This window comes from Canis lupus, chromosome 17 (assembly GCF_048164855.1).
Source record: "Canis lupus baileyi chromosome 17, mCanLup2.hap1, whole genome shotgun sequence".
Classification (NCBI taxonomy): Eukaryota; Metazoa; Chordata; class Mammalia; order Carnivora; family Canidae; genus Canis; species Canis lupus.
In genome coordinates, this window is record NC_132854.1 from 31,967,190 (window position 1) to 31,993,554 (window position 26,365).

The following is a 26,365-nucleotide window of genomic DNA, read 5'->3' on the forward strand; positions in this document are numbered from 1 at the left end:
GGCCACTGTAGGAAAAAGCTTTCTAAGAACAGCTCCTGAAACTGGGTCCACAGCTAAGGGTGTGGGCAGAGTGCACTGAGCAGTGATCCCAGCAGCCCTAGAGACATATCCACCACCTGTGAGGAGGAGTCCTTGCTCCACCTGCCACTCAGGGAAGAAATACCATGTAGGAAATCTGATTTGGGAAGCCCCTGATCTTAAACCCTAAGTGAGCTGCCAGGCTCCTGCAGTCCTCACTCACCACTGCTAGGTTTTCAGCCCACCTAGAATTCCTGTATGCCTTCCACAACTTTTCCATGATGCCCAACATCACTATAGCAAATTGTTAATTGACAGAACAGCAGTTATGTTTAGAACAGAAGTTAGTTTCTAATAAGCTGGTTCTATAAATATGGGCAGGATCCTGGGCCAGGAGGTAACACACTCAAACACAAGAAGAAGTAGAAGATCCTTTCCTGCACACAGCATTAATCTACGGAAAGGCTATAATGCCTCATGAATTAAACATTCACTGAGTGTCTCTGTTACAGGCACTTACCTAGATAGTGGGTGGAGATCTAAAGAAAAAAAAATGCAAGAAGCTCTTCCCTCAGGGACCTCATAGCCACATAAGTAAAAGATAATTTAAAAATGCAATAAAACATATCCAGAATGGTACATTTCTTTGGGGAAAATCTTGAGTGGTTCATGGATTATCCCAAGTAACCTGTGCAGCACAAATTCTCTTGAATTTTCCCCCAAATAGATCCAAAATAAACTCAAGATGAGCATTGAGGGGCACCTGGGTGGCTCAGTCAGTAAAGCATCCAGCTTGATTTCAGTTCAGGGTATGATCTCAGAGTCCTGGAATCGAGCCCCATGTCCTGCTCTGTGCTAAGCGGGGAGTCCACCTGAGGACTCTCTCTCTCTCTCCTCTGCCCACCCACCCCCACTTACAGTTTTTTAGATTTCTCTCTAAAAAAAAAAAATAAATGTTAAAAAAAAAAAAAAGATGAACACTGACCCCCAACTAGTGAAAACATAATAATATCTATCTGGGAACTCCTACCCAAAGTCAAAAAAGGCATGAAAATGTCCCAGGAAAATCCAAAACCGAAGTCAAAGTCCATTCTTTCTGGTCATAGGACAGCCCCTCAGAGCCACCAATACTTAATTATTCACCACTGACACAATCTGGTGATTAACTTCCTAAATTAACTTAGATTAGAAGCAGTGAGTTAGAAGAAAGAAGAATTGTACCTATAGACACATGGATAGCAGTGAGGAGTGACAATCTACAGCCCTGGATGGGGCCAGTCAAGAGGGCAGGGCAGCAAATGGCAAAATGGAAAGAGAAAGGGCTCATGTCAGACAAAAGTATATTCACACCCCACTTTCATTACCTAAGAACTGTGTGATCTGAAGCAAGTTGAATAACCTCTCTGAACCCATATACTCATCTGAAACAAGGAAAATATCACCTAATTAGCTTGCATGCAATCAAATACCTGAGAGTAGCTAACAATCATAGAGTTTAACCTAATCATAAGCACCAACTTTCAAGTTAGCACTCTGACAACACACTCTGATAATTAACTCTCCAAGGAACACCTCTGCACCATATAGAGCCAAGTTACAGTAAGAATATTAAGTAGAAATAATGAAATACAGAGATATTCAGAAAACCACCCAAGTATCCAGAATGGTTTATTTCCAAAAAAAAAAAAAAAAAAAAAGACTATAGAAAGGCAATCAAAGTTCATGGATTTCAGACCACCCCCATCCATATGTCAATATACTAATGTACTCCTATGTGTGTAAATTATACACTTTCGTTTATAATACATACATATATATGTATACATATATATAAAACCAGATTCCACTTATACTGTATTTATAAAGAAGACAGAATATAAAAGCTAAACAAAGATTTAGTTAAATAATGGTCCATATTTTAAGGACATAGGAATCTATCATACCCTGTACATTACTGAAGGTATTATAAAATTATACCACCTTTCTAGAATGTAATTTGTGACATATATTTGAAGTCTTAAATTTGCATACTCTAAAGCACACCAAGTGCAGATCCAGGAATGTATACTACGACAACATGACAAGAACACAAAGACATGACGCAAGAATTGTTTCACAGCATTAGGTGTAATAGCAACAATTATAAGCATACCGAATGCCCAATAAGAAATTGGTTAAATTATGATATAACCATAAAACAGAAAACTATATGAAATTTAAACTCATGTCATGAAAGTAGATTACTTGTAAAGAATACTTAATGTAGGGGCACCTGGGTGGTTCAGCTGGTTAAGCCTCTGCCTTTGGCTCAGGTCATGATCTCAGGGTCCTAGGATGGAGGACCGCATTGGGCCCCCCCACTCAGCAGGGAGCCTGCTTCTCCCTCTCCCTCTGCTGCTCCCCTCTGCTTATGCTCTCTTGCTCTCTCTCAAATAAATAAATAAAATCTTTTAAAAAAAAGAATACTTAATATATTCATTATAAAGTAATTTATGGAATACATGAAGTATACCAATTACTATAACTCTATAGGTGTTATATGAATAAATATAGAATACATTAACAGTAATTATTTCTAAGTGGTAGAATTGTACCTTATTTAAACAAATTTTTGCTTATTTACATTCAGTAACAACCACAGGTGCTTCTTGTGCAATAGATATACAAATTAATTAGTATTTTAAAAACTTCAAAAAGGTCAGAAACCATCAGATTTGAGTTAATTTCCTGTATCTCCCACATTTAAAGGATACACTTGATCTTAGCCAAAAGGCCGAGAAGCGATTCCACATTTAAAGGATAAAGGAAATTTTTATGCTACGCAATTTTTCTCATTATCTATGAAATCTACATAATCCTTAAATTCAATAATCCTTAATTTTCCCCTTTCACTAAGAAAATTAAGGCTCAGAAAGTTTTTTAAAAATTGTCTTCAATCTGTATATAGATTTTTTTTCCATCTAAATTAGTGTATTAGACCATGCAATATATCTTCTTAAATAATCCTCCACTGTTTCTGGTACAAAAGATAATTTGGTAACTTAAAAATGTTCCAATAACTTTTTTTTTACAATGTTCCTGGATAAAAGAAAACTGGATTTTAACACATAATGATTACATGTGTGAGAGGCAGAGAAAGAAAGAGCAAACATGACACTCTACCAGTAATAAAATGAAAAATTATCTTTACGTGGTTTAAGGGTCTCCCTGGACATTTTCATGTACGAAATGTTCATATTGTATATGCTAGCTACGTCAACCTCAGTATTCAAAATGTCTGATTACTTAAAAATTTTTAATTAGCAAATTATATATCCATGTAAATATAAACTCATCTAAGACCCATCCAAAGAAATTAAAAAGGTTTTCCTAGAGTTTTAAATTTTTAAAAAAAGCATAAATTTATGTATTTCTAAATATTTTATGGAGGGAGAGCAAGTGAGGGGAAGGGGTAGAGGAGAGGGAGGGAATCTCAAGCAGACTTCACACTGAGCAGGGAACCTAAGTGGGACTGAATCTCACCACCCTGATATCATGACCTGAAATGAAACAAAGAGTTGGACACTCAACTGACTTACCCACCCAGATACCCCAAGAAAGCACAAATTTATAGCAGGAATTTTCGGGCTAGACTACCACATTCATTAAGAAACTACAATAGGGCATCTACCACTGCCAGGTGGGGCCAGGTCAAGCTCCAGAGCCCCTGGTCTCCCTGCCCTCCTATTTCCTACATCTAACTCCAGACAAGCCAACTTAATTCCTTATTGTTCTCAACTGTGCATTGGAGATACAAAGTACCTACTTCATAGGGTTACTGAGAATTAAGTGAAATGAAGTAGATGAGGCGCTCAACACTTGATTGACTCAGGAGGAGCACTAACAAATGTTAGCTAGAAAAATTAACTGTTTCTATCCATCTGTAGAATGAAGATACAGAGTTTCATCTTATCAAACAAAAATCTGTTTCGCCAGACATAATATCCTTTAATTAAAGGAAAAAACTGATTTACTACATTATAAACATCTACCAGACTACTTTCTCTATCCTGGAACGTATAAAAATTACAGAGATCTGTAAAGGAACTCAAAATAGAGTGAAGGCAGTTTGTTAAAAAATAATAACTTTAAAATTTAAACCCATCCTTATTTTAAGAAGAATTCAGTGTGCTGAAAGAAATTCCAGAATTTTGAAAGAACAAACTATCTAGGAGTTCTAATCTAACAATTACTATTGCGTTCAATAATTCTGACCTTACTCATTAGCAAGTTATTTGAGGTGTGATACATTTTACGTAACGAGGCTGTGATTCATAGTAACTAAATACATAAAGACTATGTGTTTCTCTCTTAAGTTATCAGAACTCAACACAAACAAGAGTCATAATCACTGTGTAGTCAAACAGCCACACCTTGCCTTCTACAAAAACTTGGTGTTTTCCGCTTTCCATATTTCCCTAATGCAGTTGAATAGAACTATTCCCTGAACTAACCTGAGAGGTATATCAGACAAAAAAGATCTGAGGTTTAATCCTGGACCAATCTTACTCAACACACTTTTGACAATCCACTGCTCAGTCCCCTAATTAAAACAAAAACAAAAAACAAATATTTGCCCTATGTACTTCACAGTATACAAGTGATATGTAAAAATGTTTGATTCCTCTAAAAAAAAAAAAAAAAAAAACAAGCAAAAATACATACTAGAGTCAAGACTAGTGCTTTTTCCAGTCACGTGTCCTGTGTGTTGACTGGCCATTCTACAGGAAAGAAGCTAAGCAGCAGCAGGACCAAAAGTGAGGCTCTTGGGTGAGAAGCTTCCAGTGGAGTTAATTACTCTACGTACATTAAGGGTGGAGCAGCAGGCCAAAAGCATACTCTGCATAAACATTGCTGCCAAACCTGTCTTACCAGCTGCAATCTCCAGAGAAACCCATGATAGGAAGTTTTTAAAAGGCATATTTTGTGGAAGAAAATATCTATCAGTTATCACAGACAGTAAGTGCAAGTTTGGAAATTTCAAAAAAGCCATTTCTTTTCCTATGAAATATATTAATATTTTTGAAATATATTAATTTAATAAACAAATGGGAGCTACCTACATACCCTCTACTTTTGTTTATGGTTTTATTTTAATCCTCTGGCTGGATGAAATTTACCACCAATATAAGCAACACGTTTCTCTAACACTGCATCTCTCCATTCCAATTCTGACCGCATAATCCACATGACTTAAATCCCAAACATTCTGGGAACTTCTCAAAGACCACTTCATACCAGACTGGTTATCAGCAAAACATCCACTAATGCAAGTCAGCAGACACTCATCTTGTTTAAATTTTTCGATTCCTTTTAAGCAGCCATGTAAAAGATGTTCAGAATCCAAAAAGCACTCTCGATCATATTTTTGTGTGAATCACAGTATAAAAACACACTGTCCATTTGAACTTGTTTTAAGAGAGGGGAAAAAAACTAGGCTAGTTTGCAAAAAAAACTAGGCTAGTTTGCAAAAGACCTAGGCTATGAGCTTCAACTGAACCCACAACTAATTCCAAATTAAGTTACATTCTAACTGGTCAACTACTAGATCATGTTTAAGATACATTCATATCATCATTGTGACCATCATTTCAACCTAAGTTGATAGTTGAAAGTTCAACCAACAAAACAAATACCCAAGGAACATTTACCACCAGAAGTCACTGTGGAACACAGGACCCACATCACGAAACAATTCACAAAAGATGGCTCTACCTTAAATTTTCCATTCCAGGATATGACTGAGTGTTCACCTTTGATTAAGAGGGTCCACATAGGGCATTGTTACCATAACTGAAGCCCCAGGCCCCATCTGCCATGCTTTTTAGTCAATCTCTAAGGCTGTCAAAGAATTAAAAACATCTATCTCTCCCTTATTCCATTAAAATTCATTTTGGAAAAAAAAATTCATTTTGGGGGCACCTGGGTGGGTCAGTCAGTTAAGCATTCTACTCTTGATTTCAGCTCAGGTCATAATCTCAGGGTCCTGGGATGGAGACCCTTATCAGACCCATATCACCATGCTGGGTGTGGAGCCTGCTTGGGATTTTCTCTCTCCCTCTGCCTCTGCTCCTCCTTCACTTTCTCACAGCTCACAGTTGCCTGCCCCGGATGCCAAATTCCATTTTTAAAGCGATCACAAGAGTCCATGGAAGCATATCACTCTAGTGATAATACTTTTTCAAAAGGGAACATTCTTGGACGAAATGTTCAAAGTTAAGAGCTTGTTACCACTATGGATTTGCTACCTGAAATTTTTTCCAGACTAAACAATATGTTGGAATTTAACTTCCCATTTAAATTATCGTTCTTAATTTTAACTCAGATACTAAGAAAGTACTCAGGTATTCCACGTAATGACAATCGCTCTGCACTTGTCTGACATGGTGCTTATTAGCATTAGGAATATAAAAAGTAAGATGAAGTAATTCTTGGAAATTCCTCTTTAAAAGCCTAACCCTGGGCAGCCCAGGTGGCTCAGCGGTTTAGCGCCGCCTTCAGCCCAGGGCATGATCCTGGAGACCCGGGATCAAGTCCATGTCCCCATGTCGGGCTCCCTGCTTGGAGCCTGCTTCTCCCTCTGCCTGTGTCTCTGCCTCTCTCTCTATCTCTCAGTGTGTGTCTCATGACTAAATAAATAAAGTCTTTAAATAAATAAATAAATAAATAAATAAATAAATAAATAAATAAATAAATAATAATTAAATAAACCTAACCCTGTTTTGAAATGTGTAGTCAAAATGGTATTTTAAGGCTGGATATCAATTTAAAATGTGGTTAACCCTCAGAATTACAGTATGTTCTTGGTTAACTTATATTGTATATTCAGCAAATAACATTGCTCTAAGTAATATAATTCTCAAGTCACTGGCCTGTCTGAAGATTTGGCATCGTACTACATAATATCCTGGAGTATACTAGGACTATCTTTGCCAATGCTAATATCACTTGAGAGCAAATCCAAAGCCAGCTCCCAGTCTTCCAAAACACTGGTAATCAGAATTGCATAGATCACTGAATTCTAAATGGAATGAGAAGTTTCATAATGGTCAAAAATCTAAACATTTTTCCTGTCCTGTTGCCCCTTAAATCCTTAGTCTTGGTGATTCATTTAAGTTATACCTCCCACTTCACTTTCTCTTGGGAAAGACCCCCAGGTCCTCATAAAGTCAAGAGGGAAAACAGCAAAATGTGAAGCTCTCAGCTGAACCCCCAGATAATTAAAAGCCAACTGTCTTTATAACCATTCAAAATTCTCAATCATCATTAGGCCAAATGTCAGCTATGCTCCAATTTAAAAGTACAAAAATAAAAGAATTGAGTTTAAACATAATATCTGCTCCAGAAGTGGCCACTTCCTATACAAGTAGCAACTTTTAGTGTACAGTCCCAAATTATTTTGGCTAAAACATAATCATTTACAAGCCAAAAACTGAACTGGAAAGAACTGAATAAAACCAAGGGCAGAGGAAGATTTGTTCCAGGGCTGACAACTTATGTGCTGGGTTTCATCTAGATATGAAATCCAAGACAACTTATTAGTTGCTAGTTGAGTTCCCTGAAAACATCATACGCAAAAATTTGCCCAGGTTTTACAGCTCTATTTTGTGTTCTGTTAATCACAAAAACTACTTCTAGGGGTAAAGTATAAGCTACATTTGGTCTATAAATACAGGTTCGTACTCCAATGTATGCTGTTGCAGACAATAGGAAAAAATATTCCAAGGGGGAAAAGTCTACCAAAAGACTAGTCTAGTGCATAAATTATTAGTTTTTTCTAGATCAAGGAAGGAGTTTTTAAATAACTAGCACATGAGGTACACATAGATGTGAACATCCATTATCAGGATATTTTAAGTATAGTTCAAATGCTTAATATAATCATGGGTTCTCAAGAGTCAAGAGACATCCTTCTTTTTTGCAGAAACATCTCACACACACATTAGCAAGTCTCAACAATTATCTGCTTATCTCCCTGTGAATTACTATGAGAGTCATCACTGTGGGAAACATTCATTTGGGGAAAGAGTGTGTCTATATTACAGGTGAGAGTCACTACTCATTTTATATGAACTTCAAATTGATAGTTACACCTCTAACATCGATGATATGCTTTGTCTCCAGTATGTTTTGTATTAAGGAATGGAGCTGAGGTGACCACTAACACAAGTGTTCCCTAAATAATTCTTAATGGATTCCTATTGCAAACTAACAATGCAGTCTTTTTTTTTTTTTTAAAGATTTTATTTATTTATTCATGAGAGACACAGAGAGAGAGGCAGAGACACAGGCAGGGGGAGAAGCAGGCTCCCTGCAGGGAGCCCAATGCAGGACTCCAGGACTCCAGGATCATGCCCTGGGCTGAAGGCAGGTGCTAAACTGCTGAGCCACCCAGGGATCACTAATGCAGTCCTTCTGGTACCTATCCATCAACCTTCCTTCCATTCAACAATTAATAGGAAGCAAAAAGATAATTGCAATATATTCCTAATCACATTCCCAAGAGAAATAAAAACACGTCCACACAAAATCTTGTATATGAATGTTCACAGCAGCATTACTCATTAGCCAAAGCATGAAAACAACCCAAATGTCTATCAACTGATGAATAAATAAGTAGAAAATGGTATAACCATATTCTGATACAATGGAGTATCATTCAGCCATAACACAGGATGAAGTACTAACACATGATACAACATGGACGAACCCTGAAAACATATAGCTAGGGGAAAAGAGCCAGACACACACAAAAAAAATCACATATTGTGTGATTCCATTTATGTGAAATGTCCAGAACAGGCAAATCCATAGAGTCAGAAATCAGCTTAGTGGTTGCCAAGGGTTAGGGGAAGAAAAGAATGGGGAGTGACTGCTAATGGGTATAAAGTTTCTTTTAGAATGATGAAAATGTTCTGAAATTAAACAGCAGTGATGGTTGCAAAACTCTGTGAATACACCAAAAACCAATGAACCATATACTTTAAAAAGAGTGTCCTGTATAGTATGTGAATTATATCTCAATAAATATGTTCTTTAAAAACTCAAATAGTACACCTAGAAATGTGTACATTTTATTGAAATGTAATAAAGATGATTTTGGGGCACCCCGGGTGGCTCAGCAGTTTAGCGCCACCTTCAGCCCGGGGCGGGATCCTGGGGTCCCAGGATCGAGTCCCATGTCGGGCTCCCTGCATGGAGCCTGCTTCTCTCTCTGCCTGTGTCTCTGCCTCTCTGTCTCTCATGAATAAATAAATAAAAATTAAAAATTTAAAAAAAGTTGATTTTTAAAAGACACTTCCAAAAAGCCTCAGATATTTTCCATACCCCAAACACAAAAGATGTTCAATAGGTACTAAGCCAATAAAGTAATTTCTGTACTCTAAATGCCTACCTTCCTTAAAAAGTTATATATAATTTCATAGAAACAGGACTAAATTTCCAAAGTGGAATTTCTATCCCCTCTATCTTAAACACAGATATTTGAATATTAAATTACGATATTTCCTTTCACTTTTTGTATCTTTCCATCTTCAAATGTGTTATATTTGCATAATATCTAAACAATTCCATGACCCTAAGTTCTCTTACATGCATTTATGGCCTTTTTTGATAATTCACTTTACTTCTATGGTTTCAAAGCATAAAAGACTTATGGTGTAAGAAAGAGGACCACAGCTCAGTGAGGAGTCGGCTTCTCCCTCTGCTTCCGACTCTTGCTCTTTCTCACTATCTCTGTCTCTCTCTCTCTCAAAAATAAAGATTTTATTTATTTGAGAGAGAGAGAGAGCATGAGCAGTAGGGAGAGGCAGAGGGAGAGGGAGAAACAGAGATACCCTGCTAAGCAGGGAACCCCAAATGGAGCTTGATCCCAGGACCCCAAGATCATGATCTGAGCCAAGGTCTAATGCCTAAATGAGTACCCACGTGCACCAGTTTAAAACATCCTTGATGAGTAATAATTTATTTCTATTTATTGGAATCACTTGTTTCAAAGCTATAAAAGTTAAAGTACTGAGAATAATTTTTTAACACTATTCTAGTATATTGAGACATAAAAAGATTGGTATGCGTGTTCCCGTTTAGGGACACAGAGGAAAGACACTGCCCAAAAGAATAAATGAGACTGTTTACTCAAAAAAAAAAATTATATACACACACACATACACACACACTGGTGACCACAAGAACTCAAGTTCAGGAAAGCAGCTTGACCTCTCTCAGTGTTGATGGCTCCCTCTGACCCCCTTCACCTTTCACTCATGTCTACCCCTGAGGTTCTCAGCACAGTTGGCAAACGTATATTCACATTCATGGTTTCCTATTGGCAGAAGTTCCTAAAGGAGAAATCACAGCCCACAAGCTGATTCCCACCTGTAGACATGTTTTGTTTGGCCCTCACAACATGTTGAAGTTGGGAAATATGAACCAAAGTTCTGGAATGCTAGCTTCTCTTTAAAAAAGAAACGATCTGACAACATTGGGCATGCATTACCTCATTGCCCCAACAGGCTGTCCCCAAGTCAATGATAGTTTACTCTGGAGAGAACACACTCTCTATAACCCTATGCTCCCATACTGGCTAACACCTACCCTTTTTCATTCATGAACACTATCAGGCTGGCCCATGCAGCCATGTCCCTTTGAAACAACATGGGTTTTGGTTTTTTGTTTTTGTTTTTCATTTTATCCTCAAGGTCTAGCACTACTCTTGCCCTGTAGGAAGGACTCGTGCTTAAGGACTCAAAATCACCTGTGTTGCTTCTAGAACAATCCAGGCATTTCTCTAAGAGGTCGTGATTCAAACAGCCTGGACTAAAACCTGGAAGTCCACCTTTTTCAGAAGCACCCTTACTGAGTCCTGCTAAGAATGGTCTCTGATAAACACAGTTTTAGTGTTAGGTATCTAGGCTTCTTATGAGTCTTGATTTCTTTTTACAAAAAGAATTTGGACTACATCACCACATCTCCTCCCAGCTCCAAAAGCTTTTTGGCTCTTTATTGTAAGGCTAAGGAAAGCAAGTAGGAAATTAGTTCCTGTTCCCTGCTACCGCCTGCTGGCACATTCTTGGTACTGCAAAGGAATAAACTGCAGTCCTGGAAATACTGTCCTCCCTCTACTTTTAACAACTAGATCCAAGTACATAAAAAATACAACAAAATAGTTTAAAAACACAAAACAAAGCTACATTTGATGAAAAGAAAAAAAGAAATATCTTACAATTTTAGTGTCAATTATACCTCAATAAAGCTGATTTTTTTTTTCTTTAATGTTAATACCACTTGTCCATCTCCTTTGTTAATTCTACATAAAATTGATTTTGGAACACACAGATGCTGAGACTTTTGGTGGAAAAATCTGTACATTAAAGTATACTATCTGCTTAATGTAGACTACTACATGGAACAACTTTCTACCATAGTAAAAGCTCCAGAATGCACTGGTCTGCATTTTAGGAGTAAGCAAACCCCTGATACAGAAAATAGTCTAGGCCAAATATATGTAATTCACCTTGATTGGGTGAGAGTTCTAGGATTCCTCTCAATGGTTGGGATATTTCTCTCTCATCTGATAGGCCACCAAGGAGCTCATGAATCTGGGTCCCATGCGGCTTCTGGGTTTAGATTATAGATCAAGTCTGCTCTTCAAGCCTAGAACTACTCTCCAGAAGGGAGATCATATGGGCTGACAGCTAATCGTAACAAACTGAAGATCTCTGCCTGGATGTTCAGGCAAAACCCAGAAGGATCCAGAGCAGAGAGCAGCTGGGTGTGACAGGATGAGTGGGAGGCAGGCAACCATGGGTTAATCTGTAAGCTTTCTCATGGTTACTTCATCCTCCTCGAAACTGTGAAGCTTGACCTGCCAACCACTCCCTCTTTCAAATTCTTCTTCAGCTCACCTGCTCAGGGCTCTTCCTCCACCTTCTAAACTTTGTTCATTCCAGTATAAACTCCAAGCAGGTCATCCTACAACTCTGGTCCTTCCCTGAAACATCCCTCCAGTCTTATATTCATGGCTTACAGTTGAGTATTTCCTCTTGAGCACCCTTATGTTACCACAAAGCCAGCATGTAAAATAGACCTCACCCTGTCACCAAAGACTGAACTGCTACACTTCACTTCATTAGTGAAATCATGATACCAACACTCTCCTGATGACCAGACCCAAAACATCAGAATTCACCTTCCTCATCACTCCAAGTCCACATACTTCTGTGCACCAAGGTCTAGCCTTCTCTTGTAGCAGATGTAACATATCAGTACCTCCTACTGACTGCTTTGCCTATTCTCCTCCATATCTACTCTACTTTAATGCCTATTGCTCCTTAAAGATTAAAAAAGCTTTTGTCACAAAAAAAAAAAACAAAAACAAAAAAAAACAGTGCTCAAAATCTTTCAAAGGTCCATCTGGTCTGTAGAGGAAGGCTTTCCTACTGCCTTTGGGCCTTTCTCCCCTGGATTCTCACACATAAATTCCAGATTCTGCCTAAACACAAGAATTCAATGTCCTCCAAACCATCATCCATCTTAACAACTCAAATGTCTTCCCCAAACACTACTGCTCTAGAAAGATCCCTTCTTGGGCAGCCCAGGTGGCTCAGTGGTTTAGCACCACCTTCAGCCCAGGGCGTGATCCTGGATTGAGTCCCACGTTGGGCTCCCTGCAGGGAGCTGCATCTCTCTCTGCCTGTCTCTGCGCCTCTCTCTCTCTGTGTGTGTGTGTGTGTGTGTGTGTGTGTGTGTATCTCCCATGAATAAACAAAATCTTTAAAAAAAAAAGATCCCTTCTCCCTCTATATCTTTGTGACACTGATTTTGAGCCACTAATTCAGTAGTTGGCCATTCTGCCTTATGTGACCATAATTTAGTCATCTTCTCTTCTGTGTTAGACATAAACTTTATTGAAGTCAGGAACCTCCATCAAGGTTCTACACATCTTCTCCCTCCCTCCACACTGAGTTACAGGCACAAGTTCTTGTAAGGAATCAGAAATCATTAACTTCTTCTAAAGGCAAAAGTCTAAAAGAAAGACTGTTGTTTGAGGCATTACAGAAAAGGTTTATTTCAGATTCAGAGACCAAAAGATTGACACCAATCAGGAAAAACACTTTGACTTTTCGGAAAATAAAACAAATAAACAAACATAGGTGTGACAAGACAGGGCAAGACCAGGTTACCACCTAACATCCATGGAAGGCAGCCACAGAAAGTAGGAGAAGCTAGGCAAGCAAACCAGCCTGTCTCTCAGGCCACAATTCAGAAAACAAGAGTCCCAGATCAGACAGATGGTACCTACAATGCGGAAAAACACTCGGAGTGCTTTTGGCAGCACATGAAGAGACCTAATCAATGTCTTAAGGGGAAAGAGAAAAGCCAAAAACCAGCATCAACTAACATTTTCCTCCCCTGACAGAGGAGGACAGTTACCATACACCCTGGCACAAAGAATGGAAGCAGAGGATGGAAAAGCCAGAGGAGAAGGAAAACAGATTCAGAAAAGGTAGGGAGGAGGACTGGCGGTGCTGCATGAAATAATTATCACCCCCATCAAAAACAGAGCCAGATGGCAGCCACGGACAATGGGGACCCACACAGGTGATATGAAATTTTGATGAATTCCTCAATGGCCACGCAATGAAAGCCTGTATTTCACAAACAAGCTAATAATAGGATATCTATTTAAAATGTCTTCCCCAAACAACTCGTCAAAAATAGTTAAAATTGCCTTCATTATTTACTCAGCTGTATTTGTATATTTTTCAAAATGTGATTGTTTAATAAGTGCTTTTTTTTGATGGGAAGGATCGCTGTCTAGGTCATGAAAACTAATGTTACTTTTTTGAACCCTTAGCTGATACTCCAGGCTGTGTTACCACAAAGGGCTAGGTAATTCAGCTCCCGTACACTTGACCCAAAATGATAGCTCTGATCATGAATGAGGGAGAACCGTACATAACACTCCCCAGCATCTCAATGTGAGAGATCAAGCAAAGCTACAGCTTCTATAACGTACCCTTAACCCTTAGAATGAGCAGACCAGATTACACGAGAGTGTAATAGGGTGCATAGTGCCTTATTAACTCTAGCTTGTCTAGGAGAAATGCTCTGAACTACTTTGCATTTGCCTAAAAGGCCTTCTTTCATCATCTAATCAAAGTCTAAAGTCAAAATAAAACCGAAGGTCACCAGTGCTATCTGCCTTTGATAAAAGTCTGACAAAATGAGTTCAATCTCCTGGAAAGAGGTTATTCTCCAGGAAGTCACTATTTGGAGAGGCATAGCCATTTAATACCTGGTATCAAGTGAGGCTTCAGGTTGAAAGAGCTGAAATTGACGGGGTTAACCAGAGGGAACATGAGAAGCTCTATGCAAGCATGCAGAATCCTAAAGCAACTAGAAAAGAATTAGGGGATAGTAGACCTCCTGCAGATCATAGGTAAATAACCTCTTAAATAAGAGACACTGCGAGGGCTAACGGCCCTGAAATTAGCTGGTGTCCGTTGGCTAATGACCCACTCCACAGAACAAGGGTCCAGGAGACCTTCAGCTGGTACAGACCAAGCATACCTGAGCAGACTGCCAACAGTCTGGTTTTCCCAGGTAAATGTGAAAGGACCAGAAAGCAAGTTTGAAAGCAGCATCAAGAAAGTGGCTTAGTTCTAGACTGTGCAGACTATGCTAAGCAGGCAAAGGAGGGAAAGACAAGAGGCTGGTAAGAAGGAAGAAAGTAAGGAGGCTTTGACTAAGCAGGATTGGCTGATGTTGCAAGGTAAGATGTTGAGCAGGCTGCAGCAAGAGATGCTGGGACTTAACAAAGCAAAAGTGAAGCCCTCCCATGAATCCAGGATTAAGACCTAAAAGAAAGAGCCTGGAGTAGAAGCGAAAGTCATGGTTTCCAAGGTGAGAGAACCTGAGGGCCATCCCACTCTACACGGTATTTACCCGGATGACGGCCAGGTTGGGGTAAAAAGGAACACAGTGAGGCAGATGCTCAAGGTCACACTGAATAAAGAGGACCAACAAAGAGGTCAGCATGAAATGAGGAGGTAGTGCTGGACAGGTAGGGCCAGTGGCATAAGGCTAGGTATTTCTAGGTAAACTTTCCAGTTTGTCTGGAAGTGGCCACTGCTTCCAGCTGGGGGGTATGCAGGGTGTGGGAAAGAACAAACCTACTGGGGAAGGCTGCAGGAGAAAAAGAGGACTAGGTTTCTCATATGGGAAAGAGGCAAAGGGAAGACCTAGGAAGGGGTAGAAGTTGAAACCACAGAATCATTCCAGAGGCAGAGGAGAAAGATCTGGGAGGAAGTATGTGCACCAGACTAGGAGGCCCAGTTTAAGCACTATGACCAAAACTCCTCCATGTTGGATAGTTACAAAGGCTGACAGGAAGGACATATAGGTCAGCTGGCTGCTAAGGTGACCCCTACATGATATTAAACATTTCCATTACATTTAACAAAGTCAGGCCAAGAACATACAAATCCTGCATTTTTTTATGATAAACCATCCTGCGTTTTGAAACTAAACAAATATCCTCTACCCAATACACACCCAAGAGATTGATGGGATGAATAATACTTCAAACATTAGGTCATTGGTCTAGAAACAGTGAGATATTTTGGCTATATTCACATTACCTGAAGCAAAACTAATTTTTTAAAGCTCTATGAAAAACCTTCCAGTTTAGGGGTGCCTGGGTGGCTCAATTGGTTAAATGTCTGCCTTCAGCTCACGTCATAATCCCAGGGTCCTGGAATTGAGCCCTGATACAGGCTCCTACCTCAGTGGGGAGTCTGCTTCTCCCTCTCCCCTGCTCCTCCACCCTGCTAGGCTCGTGTTGGTGCTCTTTCTCAAATAAATAAATAAAATCTTTAAAAAAAAAAAAAAAAAGAGAAGAAAAAGAAAAACCTTCCAGTTTTACTTAAATGGACTTCAAATGGACTTACCAAAATTTTTCATTTACTAAAATTAAACCTCCAATTTTAACTGTAATTTAAAATACTTAGAAATATAAAAGATTTCTTACATATTCTATGAAAAGTTCCAAGAAGTATTATCAGAAAATGTAGTTATAATTATTTTTCAGTGATTAGAAACAATTGTTTAGCCATTCACTCAACAAAATCAATATACTTTATAGCATTTTCTTAGTGCTATGTTAAAGCAATATAGGAGTCAAAATAACTTATAAGCCTAATTTTATGGAAAAATACATCTTAAGCAGGCGATAGGCAAACTAGAGCCTCAGAGCCAAACCCAGACCTGCCATCTGTTTTTATAAATAAAGTTTTATTGAAACACAGATTCTGATCGACTGCAATGAGACTTCTCATTACAGTGGGCAGAACGAATTGAGTAGTACTAAGAGAGACATATGGCCTGTAAAGCCTAAAATATTTACCATTTGGCCCCTTACAAAAAAAAGTTTGCCATTGTTATTGACAAATTATCAGGGCTTTTCATTTATTCAAATACATTAGTGCCAAACAGTGGGACAGATATAAATGTACACAAAACACAGCATGCTGGGAGGATCTTTCAAATACAGGACAAATTAAACAATAAAACTTAGGCCTGGGCTACTGATGACAGTTCCAGAGGGCCTGTCAAAAGGCCTTGCATAGACAGAGTGGGCCAGAGAAAACCCCAGGCAGGCCCACACTTTCCTCAGAAAGGGGAACTCAGCAACTTCCCAGCTCTTTGGGGGGCCAAAGTTTTCTTTGTCTCAACCCAATCAGAGTGAGAAGGATAAGGATGCTCCTCATTGGGAAAATGGATATGATTATAATTGTTGTATTCTGAGAAACACCTACAGCTCCACTGGCTAGAAATCCTATTTGGAACCAGAGCATTTTATCCCAGCCCTAGAGCAACTTCTTCCCACAGTGGGACTGAAGTGAAGCTCTGCCCTGGTATTATAGACTTCTGGTACACAGCCATGCAGGGAAAGTATACCTTTCTAAAGCTATCCTCTTGGAGACTGACTTAACTTTAAGAGAAGATGTGGAACGGGCTGCTTCCTCTTAACCTAAGTGAAGTGATGTTGCACTGAACTCTGAAGATGAAGCCTGAACTCACAGGAAGAGAAAGATTGGATAATTAGAAAAACAAATCTCAGATTTCTCTATAGATGGACCAAAAACTGAAACAGAGGAAAATGTAAATGCGTACGAAGCATGCGCTTCTGGAATTTCCTTAAATATGTGAATCAATTTCAAGAATTGCATAAAAAAACATTCCAGATATAAAACCCCAACCTCAAGATGAGGTGGGGGTGGGGCAGTGGGAGAAAAGACAAGTTTTAGAGTGAAGGGAAATCTCATAGGGAACAACCGTTAAACCAGTGGAAAAAACATATTCAATATTTTGGAGTCAGCAATAGGTTTGAAGAAAAAGAAATCAAAAGTTGGTAAGTCAGGCCTTCAAGAGCATAGACCAGACTGTGGACAGGTACAACACAGAGAAGATGAGGGGCTCAGCAACCAGCTACTTACCAGAGAGATTGAGGTAAAAACTGTCAGGACTGCTGCTTGCTCCACAACTGTGTAAAAGCCAAAAGGGATGCTTGGAAATGCACAGGTTGGTTGAGAAGAGAATAAATGTAAATGGGGATTTGAAGCACAGAATAGATATGAAACCCAGACAATATGAGGTAGTGATATTCCTCAATTCATCTGTGAGCTCCCAGTGCTTGATTTACTGAAAAGATCTTCCTGTTTATGCAAATGAATCAGGAAACAGAAGTAGAAAAAAATAAGCATAGAATTTGAGAGCCAATTATGGAAACTTCCAATTCTCTTCTAGGAGTTTATCCTAGTGAAATGAATGAAATGGAACTTTCTGTTATTTGCACAAGAAATCTAAGCACACATTAGGATTTTTAACACATAAACCTACAGTATAAAGTTTATTTCAGTTTTCATCCATTTGATATAGCAGAGCCTATACTTTAATTCAGCTTAACAGGACTATTCTGGAATTTTGTCTTCAAGATTTCTATTTGTTTTCTGATGAATCAGTCATAAGTGCTAAGGGGGGCGGGGGGGGGGACTCAACCGATACTCTCTTTACAAATGACATAATCATATTAATGTGACAAAGGTAACTATTAAATCTTTATTGGGAGGCAGTGGTGTTAATATTCCACAGTCACACGGTAAAAGCAATTAAGTTTTACATTCCTTCAAATATATTTCAATTAAAAAAAAAAGAAAAGAAAATATAAGTGCCACACAGAGATATGTACTGAAAGCTGGAGAATAACCCTGCTTGGGGAGAAAAAGTTTGAGAGAAAAAAAGACATCTTGTTGGAGTTAGGCAGGTAGAGAAAAGAGGAAAAGAGTATAAAATCAGTACAAAACTGTCTTCATTCCAGAGGCAATGCCCCTTTCCCACAATTCTCAGTGGTACTCTGAAACATGGAGTTCAACAAATATTTGCTAAATGAATACTGCCCTCTGGTGGCCCAGAAGCACAATCCCCCACTAGGCTTTCTCCCAAATTACTCAGTTGTAGAACTTTCCCAAGTCCTTTCCTTTCAAAACTTACCCATCCTTTATTCCAGTCACTTAAGACTGCTAATCATGTGACCAAATATCTCTGGCAAAACAGATCCTAACACAGTCAAGTTTTAGTCCTCCCATAAAACTGGAAATCATTTATACAAACATTCCTATAAAGAGTCACTAATAGGGGCACCTAGGTGGCTCAGTGGTTGAACGTCTGTCTGCCTTTGGCTCAGGTCATGATTCTGGGATCCTAGGATCAAGTTCTGCATCGGACTCCCTACGAGGAGCCTGCTTCTCCCTCTGCCTATGTCTCTGTCTCTGTGTCTCTCATGAATAATTTTTTTAAAGAGTCACTAATAATAAATCCAGAATGGGGATAATACCTTTCATGCTGGCAGACCCTGTAGTGTGTCCCTCATTCTACCTTAGGATAACAAATTGCACACATATTGCCTTCTCAAATTTTCTTCCAGTTCTCTCTCAGTAAGGACTTGTTTTTTGATATTGTTTCCACAAACTTTGCCTAGACCCTTCTGCATACATTCCATTGGTCAAAACCCATCACACGAAGCCAATTTCAATGTATTTTATCCCTTGGGGTGGGGGCGAGGGAAGATGAGGCACGACAGAGAAATCTTGGTTTGATGAAGCCTCTCTTCCAAGTGAATGGACAGAACTGAGTAGCCATTTTCACTCTATTTTCACCCCCTTTTCCATACACATAATTATGGCTGATAGAGGCACCTGAGTGTCTCAGTTGGTTGAGCATCAACTCTTGATTTTGGCTCAAGTCATGATCCCAAGGTAGTGAGATAAAGCCCAGCAACAGGCTCTTGAGATTCCCTTTCTCCTTATGCCTTTCTCCAATCCCACTCACATGCTTTCTCTCTTTAAAAAAAAAAAAAAAAAAAAAGTATAGCTGGTCAAGTTAACTGCCATATCAGGACCCACAAAATGGAGGTCACCCCAGTGGTCCTGCCCTGTTATAAATCTAAGCCTAAGAAAGCCTGCACTGGTCAAGGAAGCCTAACATACACCAATCACAGTCCTGACTCAGCTTTAGCTAGCTCACTTTACCCTAGAAAACAAGACTTCCTAGCCTTAGCAGGAAATCCTTGCCATCCAAGCCAATCACATCCTCTTTCCCTGTTACTGCTTTTAATGTGCTATAAAACGCACTTTTGTCCCAAATCCCTCAGAAACAGTGCTCCACTGCTTGTTAGGCACTGTATTTCTCCAATCCGTGGGTTGTTTTCCCTCAAATAAAAGACAAACTCATTACTAACTAAATTGTGTTTTTTTTTTTGTCATTTGACACGGTCCACATATACCTCATCTACATCTAGGCTGTTAAAAACTTCCTCCATCTTTTCTGATTCTTAAATGCCTAGATCTATCAGCCACCACCATAGGCTTCACAGAGCTACACATTCAAAGGTAAGCCTGATGGGACACCTGGGTGGCTCAGTGGTTGAGCATCAGCCTTTGGATCAGGGTGTGATCCTGGGGTCCTGGGATGGAGTCCCACATCGGGCTCCCTGCATGGAGCCTGCTTCTCCTTCTGCATGTGTCTCTGCCTCTCTCTCTCTCATGAATAAATGCATAAGAATATAAAAAAAAAAAAAAAAAACACGTAAGCCTGAAAACATGGCTTTCATTTCAGCATGCTCTTCATGAGTCCTTTTGGTACAAGCCATGAACAGCAGGATGCCTGGGTGGCTGTTAGTTAAATCTGCCTTTAGCTCAGGTCATGATTTTAGGGATAGAGGCCCGCATTGGGCTCCCTGCTCAGTAGGGCATCTGCTTCTCCCTCTCCCTCTGCTCCTCCCCTTGCTTGTGTGCTCTGTCAAATAAATAAATAAAATCTTTTTTAAAAAATGAGTTGAGTACTGAGTTAGTTTCCATAAGACAAATCCAAGTAAATATTCCACAGCTCTTCTGCTTCCTCTCCTTGACAGGGCCTGGAGGCCACCGAGGACAGGCAGATGAGAAGATTAAAATGCATTGCCAGGCTTTCATCTTTTAATTGGTCTCTCTTTGGCATTCTTTTGGAAGACAATAGTGTGGGATAAGGCTTCAGTTTCCTCCCACTTTGCACAAACAGGAGTCAACTCTAGCCAGAGGGGTAAAGGCACTCAAACATGTGGTCTGGTGGCTTCATTCCCAGGGGCCAGCAGGGTTCACAGAAATTGCAAACCCAGGTTACTCCAAGACACATTTGCCTTTTACAGGATGTTTACGAAATCTATGCAAAATGAAAAGAAAGGCAAATTCCATGGAAAATCTACACCAAAGGATACTCAGAGGCAAAACATTTTCTCCTTATCTAATAAATTCTAGGGAAATTACCTGCAGGATAAAGGACTGGAAAGTTATGGAAAGCATGCTTAAAATGTCCACTATTGCTGTTGTTACACAATAATTTACAAATAGCTGAAGAGAGGTGGAATTTACCAGTTAGTCCAATAAATCCCAATGTCCCAGAAGATTAAACCTTGAAGGAGTCTCTAGGATTACCCAATAGCTAAAATCCAAAGCTCTCTGTAAACTGGAACTCACTTATGTATAAGATGAGGAATTGAAGGCTCTTCACTGAAGGAAATGAAGAAAAGTAAAATGGAGTGAAGAATAGATAGTATGTGGTAACGGGCACAAGCTTCAGGTTTGACACAGCTGCTGTCCACTTTAGGCTCTGCCACCCTCTAGCTATGTGACAAGATTTCTAATCCTCTATTTTTCTCTCTTATTAAACCACATTTTCACAAGAAGAATAGCTAAACTTATGCCCTTCCCACAAGGCTTTCTGCCTTCCATGGTAAAAATTTTAAAAGGAAAAAAATGGCTAAGAATTTCAAAGTGATAAAGTTTAGGTACAAGAAAAATATTATTTTCCCCTACTCCATACTGCTACTGTGTATATTTAAGATGTTGCCTATGGGTTTTTAAAGTCCTGGAAAAGAATAGCTGAAAAGGAATGCATTAAGAAAATAAAATTATGGGATATGTAGGTAGCTCAGTGCTTGAGCACCTGCCTTCAGCTCAGGGAGTGATCCTGGGATCGAGTCCTACATTAGGCTCCCCATGGGAAGCCTGCCTCTGTCTCTGCCTATATCTCCATCTCTCATCAATAAATAAATAAAATCTTTAAAAAAAATTATATGATTGCATTAACAACAGTCAAGTACTGGGACACAACTTCTACTCTTTGAAAGACACTGTTAAGAGTTAAAAAGAAAAAAGAAAATCAAGCAACAGAAATTTTTTGCAAAACATAATCGATAAAGGACTTACTTCTAAAATATACAACTCTAGAAAACAAACAATCCAATTTAAAAGATCTGCAAATAATCTCAACACTTCATCAGAGAAGATAGTCTGGAAGACAAGCACACAAAAAGGTGCTCAACATCATGAGGCAGTACAGAGAAAGACTCAAGTTTTGTTTTGATCTTTGATTTCTGCAGCTTTCAAGGCCCCAGCCCTTGATCTTTCTCTTCACCCCAATCTGGAAAACATGATAAGAAAACCCACATGCCCCATCTATCCATTGGCACCAATGGAAATGTCAAATCTCGCTGAGAAAATATAAGCGCCTGGCTGAAAAAAGGACTCAGCCCGGGTCCATCCATTAACCACAGTAAAAATCCCAAACCACCCATGCCTTTTTTACCATGTTTCACTCCCAACAAAACTTAAGCTGTTCTCCTTAGTAAATCCTCTTGCTACTTATCATATGAGTGATAAACTTGATTTTACATCCCTTGGTCGCTGACATCCATAAATCCCTGGGGGAGAGGGGTGCTACCGCCTAATGCCCAGGAGAGGATACTAGGTGCTCAAATAAAGCCATCAATCATTAGGAAGTTGCAGATTAAAACTAGTGTAAGGTATGATGCATACCTACAAACATACTACTACTGTATTGCAGAATGGCTAAAATTTTAAGAACTCACATTAAAATGTACTGCTGGTGGGGATGCAAAATGGTGCAGGCAAGATGGAAGACAGTTAATTTCTGGTAAAGTTAAACATATACTTATGATAAAACCCATCAATCCCACTTCTTTGCATTTGCTCAAGCGAAATAAAAACCCTGTCATGAATGTTCATAGTGACTTGATAACTGCCAAAACTAGAAACAACCCAATGTCTTTCAAATGGAAATCAATAAGCTTTGGTATTCCAGGAATACTACTTAGCTATAAAAAGGAATGAGGTACTGATACAAATAATACTGATGAGTCTTGAACATGTTATGTCAAGTAGAAAAAAGCGAGATACAAAAGGCTACAAATAGAAAATTTCCATTTATAGGACACTATCGAAATGACAAAACCACAAAGACCAACAAGGACAGAATACAGAGCAGCAGTTGCCAGGGACAGAGGATGAGGAGGGGAGGGTCAACAAAAGGTACACAAGGAAATTTGGGGGCGTTACAAGATGCTGATTCTTGACTGAGGTGGCAGTCACACAACTGTTACGCATTTATCAGAACTCAGTACCTTAAAAGGATGAATTTCACTGCCAATTATGCCTCAGTAAATAAAAGAAAGCGAGAGACAGAACAATCGGAAACAGCTATCAGAAATGTTGCCATTATTGGAGCTGACATACAATGATACTTACAGAATTAGGAATCCCCAGGATCGTTTGCTAATACTTCAGATTCCTACCTCTGCCTCCATTCCTGAGACAGTGGGCGGAAGCTGGGAATCTGCAGTATTAACATACATTCTAGATTACTTTGATGCGGGTGGTCCAAAGACTACATTTTGAGGTTGTTACGCAGCATTATTATGGCAAAAGCTGATACAAATACCCTTCCATCATTTCTTCATCTGAACAAGCCTTGTTGCTCTCCAAAGCTCAGCAACTCCAGCTGTTCTGCATATGACTCAGTATGTTACAAAGGCAGAAGAGCTATAAATAGTGGGAACCAGAGCTTTCTCGCTGGGGGTTAGGCACAATAAACATGATCAAATACCAGATGCTATATAAGGTCTTTTCCAAACTGATTCTCAGAGAGCTACGAATTTCAGATAATCACCTATTAGGGTCCTTCAACAGTTTTACCAAGCTGGAAAGACCAGAAAGAATGAAATTCACAAGCAAACATGGAATATGACCACAAAGGTTAATCAAAGAACATCTGCACCATCAACTTGTCTAAGGCAACCTTCAAATGGAAAAAAATAATTCCCCATTTCCTAACATTCACTTATACCATTCATAACCTAAAGTGGAACATTTATTTTTAGAGAAATACTATGTGAATTCCCTGTATAAACTGACAGGAGTAGAGGTAGTCTAATAAAGTGGGGAGGGGAAGTGCATGGGCGATTGTGTGGTAGAAGATTCGGAGCATCACTGAAAAGCCATATACTCTGTAAAGCCCATCCCCACACACCATGTCCCAAAAGTCACCATGCAGAGCTCTGCTCTGTGGAACCACATTAGATAATATCCTCAAAAAATAAGGTTGCAGGAATAAATGGACAGCCTTTCATTAGGACATACAAGAAATCTAGCTAATTTCCACCAAAAGATTTTTACCAAATTGGGTAAACTTGGCTGAATAAGCTTAACACTTATTATTCTATATGTTTGTCTGGTTTCTTCAATAATATATCCCAGACATCTAGGAAAGTCATTGACTCATAATAGGTACTCAAATACTTTTGAATGACTATCTAAACATAAAGTAGCATATAAACATCGATATAAAACATATCCCAGTATATTCAAAATATGATGACACATACTGGTAAGAATTGAACGACAGTGATTAAATCTCCCAAAGAATAACTGCAATTTTTAAAAATCATTAAGTTAATGAATCTCTAGTCACAGGTATCAGAGATTTTTGTAGAGAGGACTTTGTATCTCCCACCAGTGGCCATGCTGTCACTCCAACTGCATCTTTATTAGTGTTTGGTACATATATTCTTAGCTACGTCTCTTCTGAATTGAACAAAATCTTGAAAAACAAATCAAGGGAAAAAATATACCTGGGCTCATTCTATGCCATAAATCAGGTCTTAAAAGCTTTTTCTAAAAAAGAAAGGTAAGTGGTTCTCATCTCAAACACAAAAATAAAGGTTGTGCTACCAGAATTTGATCCAGAAGCAAAACTTCACTTTTATATTAAAGGCTTCAATTACGGACTTAAAGTTCTAAGTTCAAGTTACAATTTTAAACATGTAATAGGCAAAAAACCTTTTAAGAAAGACTTATATGTAACCATCAAAGAACTGCCATGTATTACAGGAAAGTACCACCCCTGAATGGTTGTTTTTCTTTGAAAAACAACAAGCAGGGGGGTTATCCTCAGCTTATTTCCCTAGCACCCCTCCAAGTGGCTAAAAGCTTTAATAATGCAATGCCTTCTCATCTTTGTTAGCTAGTGAAACAAGGTTTGAGTTTCACATTCAATTGGTAGCTTCTGTGGAATGCATTAAATAAGGAATGTTTTATCCAGAGCAGAACAAACCTAATCTTCAGGTGTGGATTGATAGAGCAAGAGGAACATTCACAGAACTCAAAAGAGAATCCACAGCTACCAAATTCTTGCTCCCCCACCTGGGTGTTGCATTACCTGCTACATTTCTTCCAGGTTCATTTCCCCCTGTAGTCAAAAACACTTACAATGTATTCTTGCAAATGCAAAGAAGCCAGGTTGGAATACTTGGTTTCTTTGTGTATGATTTAGATACAAAAGAGCAAGATCTGAAAAACCTTTTTTTTTTGGGGGGGGGGGGGGACGGGACTATAATCACATTAACAATCATAAAGATTAATGAGTAGCAACAGTCACTAGTTCATGAAGTCAATCAAATATTCAGTCTGGAGAGTCACATCATTCAAAATGCTGTACTTGGCAGTAATTTTAATCATCCATTCTACCATTTACTGATCATTTACTATGCTCCAGGCAGGATGCCAAAGATACTTTTAACGGGAATGTGACTACATCTATCGGTGCATATATATTAGCAATCTGATTTTGTATATGCAGTCTTTCACAAATGTGTGCAGTTTTAGGGAAATTTTGTAAATTTTCCCATGTATTTCAATTATTACTTTGCTTCTTCTAAGAAACGCTATGTAGATGATACCCATTTGTGTGTGGGTACAAGTGTGCGCATGTGTTTGTGTTTTACAAAGAGACATTATGAATAAGGAAGCCAATTTATAAAATGTGCTTCATTTTTTTTGTGTGTGTTACAAGCACCCTGTCTCATTGAACTACCTTCTTCAACTAAGTTAATAACCCATTCTTTGTTTAAAGAAAAGCATTCCAGCAATGAAAGGCAGGGTAACATTTAGATACAGAGCTCTCTCTCAGAGAGCTCACCCACCACCTCCAACAACAAAGATGCCTTCGGATATATCTTGCTGGTTCAAGCTCCAAAACCATAAAAGAGAATATCTTCCAAAAGAGAGTATTTAGCTTATTTTTGGACCAAAAAGAAAATGCTAACAATAGGATAGGGGTGAGGGGTGGGGTTAGAAAAGGTGTGTCAATCTAAAAGAATAATGGCCAATTTCCTAAACAAGTTGTTTCAAGAAATTACTTATTTTACAATCATGGACCTAACTTCAATTTGGCTTACAAAATATTTTATACTGAAAGGAAATATAGGGTACAAATACGTTTGAACATGCTTCCATTACAATTTAACATGGAGATAAAATTATAAATAACAGGGAGAGGGAGTTGCAATCAACTCAGAAACCATCTGCTCACTAGTTATAAATAAATAGTTATAAATAGTTATTTATAGTTGCAGGCA

At 38.8% G+C, this 26,365-nt stretch overlaps 1 protein-coding gene across 32 annotated transcripts in view; it reads right to left on the minus strand.

The window, feature by feature from the left end:
- Positions 1-26,365, minus strand: part of LMO7 (LIM domain 7) — a 197,460-nt gene that overhangs the window by 129,269 nt on the left and 41,826 nt on the right. The window lies entirely within an intron of this gene.